Here is a 9,481-nt window from a genome sequence, read left to right on the forward strand (position 1 = left end):
ATAAATTTACGCACAACTCAACGTTTTTCTGGTTTTTCACTACCTCTACTGGGCAACTTTTAATAAATGAACAAATCTCATAGAAACCATGTGCGCATTGCATATAAAGAGAATAGCTTTACGCAAAAGGTATCTACAGGCGCTTACTTTGCGATAATTTTTCACGCACATCCATCGCCGCCATACATTATTTATGGTGAAGAAGTTCGCTACACAATTTTTTTGGCTACAGCGGAAACTCTCCAGCTAGCAGAGGTCCTGTTTTCTTTTTTCTTTCTTTTTCTTGCTCGATCGTTACTTCGCAGCGCTCTCAATCGTGAACAGAATATTCAGTAATGCTTTTTAAGGGAAGAAAGTTGCTGCGCTTAGTACATCATTTCCTCGACCGTCTCATACGACCCCGACAAGCTCCTCGCAGAGTATGCGGCTGCGTCTGAAGTCGAACACGGCTTCATCCGCTTTTTTCTCCGCGAATAAAGGAACGTAAACACGCTCCTCCAAGTTTCCGTAGCGAATACCTCCGCTCAGTCGGCCATGCGAAAACAGTGTGCCCGCCCACGTACAAGCGCGTTTCTCGTTTTCATGCGCCTGGTCCCGTATCCTTGAGGGAGTACTTCCAAGTTGTCCCTCTCAGGACTTCAACATTTTCCGAAACGTGCGTGTTTATCCTGAAGGGAGCGCACGTATGTATTCCTTTGTATACGGTGAGCATCTGTTGAGAACGAAGTTCTGTCAACTCACGAAAGCCCTTGTCGCGGTCGTGCGAAAGAAAACTGGAAATACAAGTAATACCACTTGGGACTCATCCACTGATGTTGAGACAGGCGACTGACAAGGAAGTATAGGCGTCATTTCATTATTTCTTGTTGGTGCAGAAAAAAAAAAACTGATCAGGCTGAACCTTTGCGTCGTCTTGTACAATCATAATGAAAGCTTACGAGGAACATACGATTTTTAAGAAGCGATTTATCACTTATACCAAGAATGTTGTAAATGCATTGACAAAACAAGCGCACGGAAAATGCGACAGCCATAATATTCTCCGGCAGCGAGTGTCATATACGCACCGAGTTACCCAATCACAGTCATTCTAGCAAACTCATTTTGTTGAATCCTAATCATATATACCCTATCTGTTGGTCCACCAGGCTGCATCACGTCAGAAGGGAACTTTGCGTGAGAAGGGAACATTGTGAGAGGAGAACGTTGCGTACCTACGCTAGGTTCGGCTTTAGATTGCCCCTTTCAGACATTGAAATCATCTGTCTTTACGAGGGTAGTAGTTGCGTTGTCTGCACCATCACTCACGGCCCTATCGGCGGGTTGGTTGAACGACTGGATTAGATTATTATACAAGCCATGCTACTTCTTCCCAGCAACTGATTGCATGTTGTGTATGCCGTACGAATAATGGAGGCATGAAGCGAAGGAAACGTGATTGATTGTTCAATCTTCTTACTGGTCCACACTGGAAAAGAATATCTTGGAAGCCATTGCGTGCTCGAAGATATAAGAATAAGACATGTGACAATGCAAACTATTCGTCGTGCGACTGTCCTTAATGTTTTATACGTTCATATAGGTAAGAAAACAACTTTAGGTAGCAGAGCCTGCTTTTGACACGAGCTTGTTTGGCGATAATGTCATCCCTGGCTTCTTCAATCCTCGTGACCCCATTTGGGGGCCATTGTTGGAGCAAGCGCAGCTAATTCTGAAGCAAATATTTTTTACCTTCAACTTGAATTTCTCGCGTCGAGAGCATTACATTACTTGAGCTCAACTAGATGGTGCTCCATGTCATGCATCTGTGACGTAGGGTGAGTTTGAAAATGGCGTTTCCCAGCAAAACGTCAACGACTTCGTCCTCGTGGTGAGTAATTAGACTTTCTTGAGGTTCTCGTGGTTTCTTTTGACCCGGAATGTGTGACAGCACTACTGAAGTGTCTCCAATAATGTTGTGATCAATGTTTAGGCATAATCCGTGTTGTAAATTGCGATTAAGAGCTGTTTAAATTACACGTTCCCGATCGGAGACTGTGGGTCTTAAGACCACACTATCACTGACAGGGAAGCACCTTACTGAGGAAAAAATGCAAGAATTCCTGCAAGAGAACGATACCGATCTTTAACATTCTGATGTTACCGAGTTTATTGGCAATGATGCTTATAGCAGCAGCTACACAGAGGGAGATGGTGAGAGCAGCAGCGGCGAACCAGATGCCTCAAATTGCACGGCGCCAGGAACAAGGGGTCTAATGAAGTGGAGGAGGTGATGGTTCGTATTTTCAATATTTTTCTTGGTAATAAAATATGAGTTGTCCAGCTGAAAGGCAAGTCAGTATTGGTACCGTAGACCGCACCGGGCAAGAAGGTTATAGTGACAGCTGGTCGAACAACGGAATGGAGAAGGTGAAGGGGAATCTAGTAGACATGATTTCTGAGTGCATGAAGTTCATGGCCGGGGTTGAATTAATCGGCCACTTCATATCCTCCTATCGCATTATTGCGCAAAAGAAAGTCGACTGTTCGCGTGTTCGCACCGTTTTTGGATAAGACATGTTGTAATAGGTGGATGAAATGCAAGAGCAAGCAATGATGTCAAAAACTCAGGCTTGACCTGAACTCTAAGTTCGAAACGAACACTACAACAGCCTTAATTCACGTGTCAGCCGTATAGTGTCGAACAGGCAACGTAAAGAAAGGCGCCAGATCACTCTGTTACCCCCCCTACCCGCTCCCCCCCCCCCCCCCCCCCGACGGATAACGCGAGATATGACATGCCAGGATACTTCCCTGAACACCCTAAGCTTGGATGAAATAGGAAATGCAGAAAAACAAACTGTGCAGATAAATCTTGAGTGCATTCCTCAAAACATGGTGTTTTCCTTTGCCTCCAGAACAGAAAGTGCTATGTGGACTTCCACACCTGTTGAGACCCAGAGGCCCCGGTTAGGGACAGCCAAATTTCTCCAGTTTTTTTCAGTGTTCGTCCGAAATAATTTTTACCAGCTTTCTAGTACGTTCAAGAGCATACTAAAGTTTCAACTAAATTGACCAGAAAGTTTATTCTGACTGAAGAGGCTAGGACAAGCATCGACAGGAACCACCTTTCTGCTTGTATTTCTTTCATTACGGATTCTAACAATTTCACACCTCCTGTATAGAACGCTGTTTGCCGAAGGACCTGTATGGCTATTTTACTACGTCTCCTCCCTGTTATGCCCTCAAGCTTCGAGAGTACTTCAAGCAAATAAGTAAGAAAGTTAACTATGGCATACAAAATTGTAAAGCGTCAGCTTCACGCATGAAACGACAGCCTCACGTCGCAAAAGAGCTGATTCTAGGCACCTAGTCACATTGCATCTCTGGCTCGTCGCTGCAGACTTACTTTCTGCACAGGCAGTGATAATATTGTAAGAGCGCCTTTTGAGGATAGCGCGAACGCAGAAAGTATCTAGATGGTACCTCATTTTAAGTTGTTTCGAAGTTTGTCATTGAAAGCTGCTTGGCATTCCAACGTCATTTGTCGCTTCTTGCGTGTCGTGGACATTCTCATTCTTTTTTGTTGTTGTTGTTGTTATCACCCTTTTCCGAAGCGCGCAAGCACTCGGCATCCTTCGAACGCGCCTGCGCAAGAGGTGTAAATATGGAAATTAAATTCAGCGTTCAAAGAGAAGATCTTCCTCAAAAGGTTTTTTTTATGTCTTGTTACTTTTTTAAAGGGATCGATGTCTGGCCATGCTTCCCGTGACTCGGCTTTGCACCCAGATCTGTATCCCATTCCTCACTCGTTTTACCTTCCTCTTGACTTCTAACCTATTTTCGACCATGTGCAGTTTTCTCCACCGTTCAGCAAACCAAATTCACGCTGCAACGTGGTCGCATCACCAACGGGCCTCCACGTCCACTGACGCGCTCGATATCTATTGATTGACGCATGCGCTCATATCTATCTATCTATCTATCTATCTATCTATCTATCTATCTACTATCTATCTATCTATCTATCGACTATCTATCTATCTATCTATCTATCTATCTATCTATCTATCTATCTATCTATCTATCTATCTATCGATCTATCTATCTATCTATCTATCTATCTATCTATCATCTATCTATCTATCTATCTATCTATCTATCTATCTATCTATCTATCTATCTATCTATCTATCTATCTATCTATCTATCTATCTATCTATCTATCTATCTATCTATCTAGCTGTTTCTCTCTCTCTCTCAGTTTCTCTTTCTATTTTTCTCTTCTCTCTATCTCGTCTTCTTTCTTCATGAGGGTAGAGTGCCCCAGGAACGTGAACGTTTCAGCAATCCGAGTCTCAACTATAGTCATTCCCATTCCCCATGTATACCTCTTCCTTCAACGAAAGCGGTTTCGAATCGCTCCCGCTTGGCCCGCCTCTATTTGCTGTGCATATTTTACGAATACTACGCAGAAGTTCACGTAAAGTCAGTACGAGGCTCGACTAGCACGATTCGGCATTCGCGCAAGTATGCGCGCATACATAATCATACATACACATACTACATACATACATACATACATACATACATACATACATACATACATACATACATACATACATACATACATACATACATACATATGCGTGCGTGCGTACGCACTACGTACGCACATGCAATGTGCATGTGTGTCGCGTATACACCCATGCGTCTGTGTGGTTGCTTTCCCCATGTGAAGTAAGCAGACGGGAATCCAACAGCTGCAGTGCGAGTGGCAGGCGCTTAAACTACAGTAGGCTGCCAAACTTGAAACCTGTGCAGTGCAGTGCAGCAGAATCCGCACTCAGTTTGTGTGGGACCACGATTGGAATGCATTCGTCACATACGCACCGAGATTCGTTTCTGGGTCCGCGCAGTCTTTCTCGGCGTGAGCTGTTCCAAATGGCCAGTGGAAACGCTTCAGTCAACTTTTTTTAACTCTACCCACGCGAGAACAGCTCGCTGGATTTCGGCCTTAGACAAGCTGATCATCCAGGCTTTTAAAGCACTGCAGCCTTTTTGACAAAGCTGAGTGTAGCGTGCCGCACTGCCGTGCCGAGATGAGGGCTAAATATCCGCCATGCGAAATGGCAATTGCTTTCCGGCACCGGAAACAGACTCTGACGTGCTTCGTGGCCAACGCCATTCGCTCATGCCTCGCCGCAGACGGAGAGCACACGCGACTCCATTGCACAATTTCTTTGCTGCTGCTGCACGGCCTACTCCCACCGTTCAATAACTAGGTGTCGCAAAACGTGATGCGAAAAGTGCTTTTTTTGTTTTTTTTTCATTTTCCTTGCAAAATGCAAGAACTGCTTTCTAGGCGAGAAATATTTTGCAGTCTCGTATTTATGGTAAGCGCATAAACCGAACCGGCTTGCAGTTGCCGGGTGCACTAGTCAACTACAGACAAAATAAAGGCACTAAAATGGTTTACATGTTATAGAGCCAAATGTTCATGCGAAAAAAAAAACAAGAAAAACATGGTTGAACTCTGCGTCATAGGACTCAGTATTACAGGAAAGTGAGACGTGTCTTCCCAGAAGCAGTTGATTGTTTATATATAATAATATATGGAAGCTTGCACAGTGTTTATTGATGTTTGGCAGCTATGCAGCATTTCATATTGATGCACCCCCGTTGACGCCTAGTGGCACATCTCCATCCTGACGACTAACGACCATGCACGACTAACGTGTTGATTTTTCCAACGTCATATCCGTGACGGAAATCACGTGAGTGAAGTTTTGGTGGACCCCGGCATAAAACATTTGCGTGTTAAAAATTTAAGAGCCATTCCACTATGTGAAGGTGGGTGACGAGCGAAGCTGTCCAGAACACGACACAGAAATGACAGAGAATGTTCAACAAAGGTACGAACTCATTTATTGTGTGTCGACCGGCACTGGGCGGCATACGCATGGCGTGTTCCTTCAAGCGTTCGTGAGCTTCTTGAGCTGCCCTTTGAAAGGCGCATCGAGCGACCACCGAAACGCATATTTGGCACCAAATTTTCGGAAAGCCGGAATTTTCTTTCCTGATATTTACAATTCTCCATGTCGGCTTTTCATGTTTCCAGTCCTGCACAGAGTTTTTCATCCGCCACCACAAAATTCAAAGAATCCTTCGTAGAAAGCATTCTCTTTTTACATTTGTTTTGCAGCGCGGGGAAAACGCATTCATATGGTTCAAATATATTCATCTCCTGCAAGCATGGGTGTGTTGTACCCTAATGCTTAAGACACTCGGCTTCTGAGCCTAGGGGCCACGTTTCAAGTACAGCTCAGCGAACATTTTTTTTTGTTTCATATAAAAGCCCCTTGTCATAATCTAAAAGTGCGCTACCCTGCGCTGCACATTCATCCAACTAATGGCGGCACCTGTTGTGCTTGTAGTGGAAAGGAGGTCCTAGTTGTACGTGCTGGAGCTTGTCTATTATGCGTGGTTATATCAAGAGAGATGCGTCTACATTTTCCGCGTCATAGCGCTAGCAAACTGCGCTCGAACACGCTGTTTGCAGAAGTGACCAGCCACCATTAGCTGGGCGAACTGCATCAAAGGAAAGCTAGCTTTAGAATTACGAAAAGGGTCTGTTCTGTGAGTTTGTCTTGACGCACAAGGTAAACTGATGCGGGTGTGAGATATTATTGGAGGACAGCACCAAGAACATCAACACTGTTCCTGTACTTCTCCAGCCTGTGCTAGGCTAGAAATGCTCATGGCTATTTAAGCCTTTTATATATTAAACATCGTTAAAACGTCATATCAGCCACATTCGGGAGTTACAGCTGCTACACTTTTATTATTTCTTTGATATGAGGCATTTAGACGATTCTGAAAGTAGCAGGCAACCCCGACGACTACAACAGCAAGCATCGCTCCCCTCGCACACGTCTTCACGCAAAACTGGGGCTTTGTAGATCTCCGCAAAACGTGTTTCGTAAAAATTACTCTAGAGCGCTACGGCAGTTTCTACGGACCGAGATAAATGTGATGAAAATCGCGAACGACCGAGCCGTTATTCTGCTAGTAGTCGAAAGACATTCGCGGCCATGAAATGAAAAAAGGGCACACGGCGGTAAACATGGGCAGCGAGTAACGGAAGTGCTAATAACTTCCGTTACTCTTTGGACTTGCGCGTGCGGAAGTACCCCATTTCCAGGATCGCAGAAATTACCCGCGGCATAATTTCCGCAGTCATCTGTAGTCATTCAGGAAAATGGCAGGCAGAAAATGCGACGAACTCCAACAACACCTTCCCAATCTCCCTCTACACGTACGAGTAAGCACAGAGACTTTACCGCACTTTGAAAGCCTACAGCGGCGTTATCTGCAAGCCTAGACGCATATGCATGACACAACTCTCAATGTATCGCAACATAGTCTTCGTTAGTTCTGCGCCATAAAATCCAATGTAACTAACAACTCTTACTTTCTATGAGCGGTCCGGGCCCTTATCTTCCTTAAAACTTACCTCATATCAAGCAACATTCTAGAGACACTGCTCTTTAGTGATTATTTATAAACGAACTCAGCGTTAACTCTGAGTGATGAGATCACGCGTGATTATTATTTTTTATCGATGCTATATAAGATTTTTTTTCGCGATCCATCGCTAATTTTTACCGCCCATGAGTCTATTAATGTTGAACTACGTTAGCTTGGTCTTACGCTGACGAAGGATTATCGTGCAGGTATTGTTTTTTTATCGCTGGAAGTATCATGCCGCACGAGTTCAATAATAATATCTGGGGTTTAACGTCCCAAAACCACGATATGATTATGGGAGACGCCGTAGTGGAGGACTCTGGAAATTTCGACCACCTGGGGTTCATTAACGTGCACCTAAATCTAAGTACACGGGCGTCAAACATTTTCGCTTCCATCGAAAATGCAGCCGCCGCGGCCGGGATTCGATCCCGCGACCTTCGGGTCAGCAGTCGAGCGCCATAACCACTAGACAACCGTGGCGGGGCGTCCCGCACGAGTTCCAGAAGTTGGGCATCCCCAAATGTAAAATTGCAATCCAGCACGACGAGCCCATCTGGCCTGCTAGAAGGCAGGAATGGATTGTAAACAATCACACGAAAAGCTGAGAAGCTATCACACGCATGCATGATTTATCGCACAGGATATGGTGGCTGATCCAACAGTGCGCTAAATCGTCTAGGCTGTCTGGCGTCGGTAAGTCAGCGTTGCTCATATCACACCATGTCATAGGGCTAATCTCTTCTGCACACTGCAAAGAACGCATCAAGTCACTTCTATACAGCCGTTGCAAAAGCAAGAAAAGAAAGGCATTCAGGCAGCTCCTCACTAGGGATGCCAAGCCTGAAGGAAATGCGGAGCTGGGAAGCCTTCTTTGTTTCTCTTCGGTTTTTCTATTTCTCTCTGTCTTTTTCCGTTTTTTTTCTGCCTTTTTTTTCCTGCCTTTATTTCTATTTATTTCTTCCTCTCACTTTATTTATTTCTTCATCTTTCTTGCAGTTTCTATTTTACTTCCTATTTTTTCTCTTTCTTTCTCTATACTTTTATTTCTCGCGTGCTTCCTTTTTTTTCTATTTATATAGGTGGTTTCGCCTGCGTTACGCCAAGCTAAGGACCACATGCGATGACAGCATGCGACAGGCCTTGCCCGTAAAGTGCTCCGCACTTCAAATGCGAACTTTGGAACCAGCGCAGAAGTTCTTTCCAGTCTGGTGAGAGGAAGCCCTGCGATTGCTCATATTACGCCCTTCGCTGTTAACATGTAACGCCGAAGCTTCAGAAATGGCAGCTACCACTTTCGTTCTACTACGTAATTTATTGTGCATACGCTGAATTGACGCGATCTTTTCATATTGACGCCTATGCCTTGCGGTGTGTGCGTGCTGTACCTGGGCCCATGTAAATGCATGGTAAACGTGTATTTAAGTAATCTAACAAAGAAAGGGGATAAGAAATGATAAATAGCTATGATAGCAAAACAGGACTAGTAAGGTAACGATCGAGCGATGTTGTTTTAACGAAGATGTTGATATGGTATTCAGAAAAAGAATTATTCATTAGCGTATTCTTAATTTTATTTGCCAGGAGCGCTGCCATCAGTACGTCAAACTTGAGCGCAGTACAGTGCGTCCAGTAGTTGGCTAAACACACACAACATCACATTCACACCGCTTTCAATGGTCAGTAGCCATATATTTGATGCGTCCGCACGTAAAACACCGCCATATCGCGAACTCGGGTGCCGCTCAAGAAAGGCGCAGTAAGCGACACCACCAATGGTTCTAGTTCGCACGGAGTCGTTATCGCGAACAACGCCACTGCCACAAAAAGTTCCAGTACGGCGCCACTGTTCCAAGCACGTCGTCAGGCCACGCGTTCCCTCGCTCGGAGGCAGCGACGCGTGGCCGGGCGCGAAGGCTTGCGCGCGAAACGCTGCTGCAGATGGGGACACGCGGGCCACTGCAAATGGGCC

The sequence above is a fragment of the Rhipicephalus sanguineus genome, chromosome 2 (genome assembly GCF_013339695.2).
Source record: "Rhipicephalus sanguineus isolate Rsan-2018 chromosome 2, BIME_Rsan_1.4, whole genome shotgun sequence".
Classification (NCBI taxonomy): domain Eukaryota; kingdom Metazoa; phylum Arthropoda; class Arachnida; order Ixodida; family Ixodidae; genus Rhipicephalus; species Rhipicephalus sanguineus.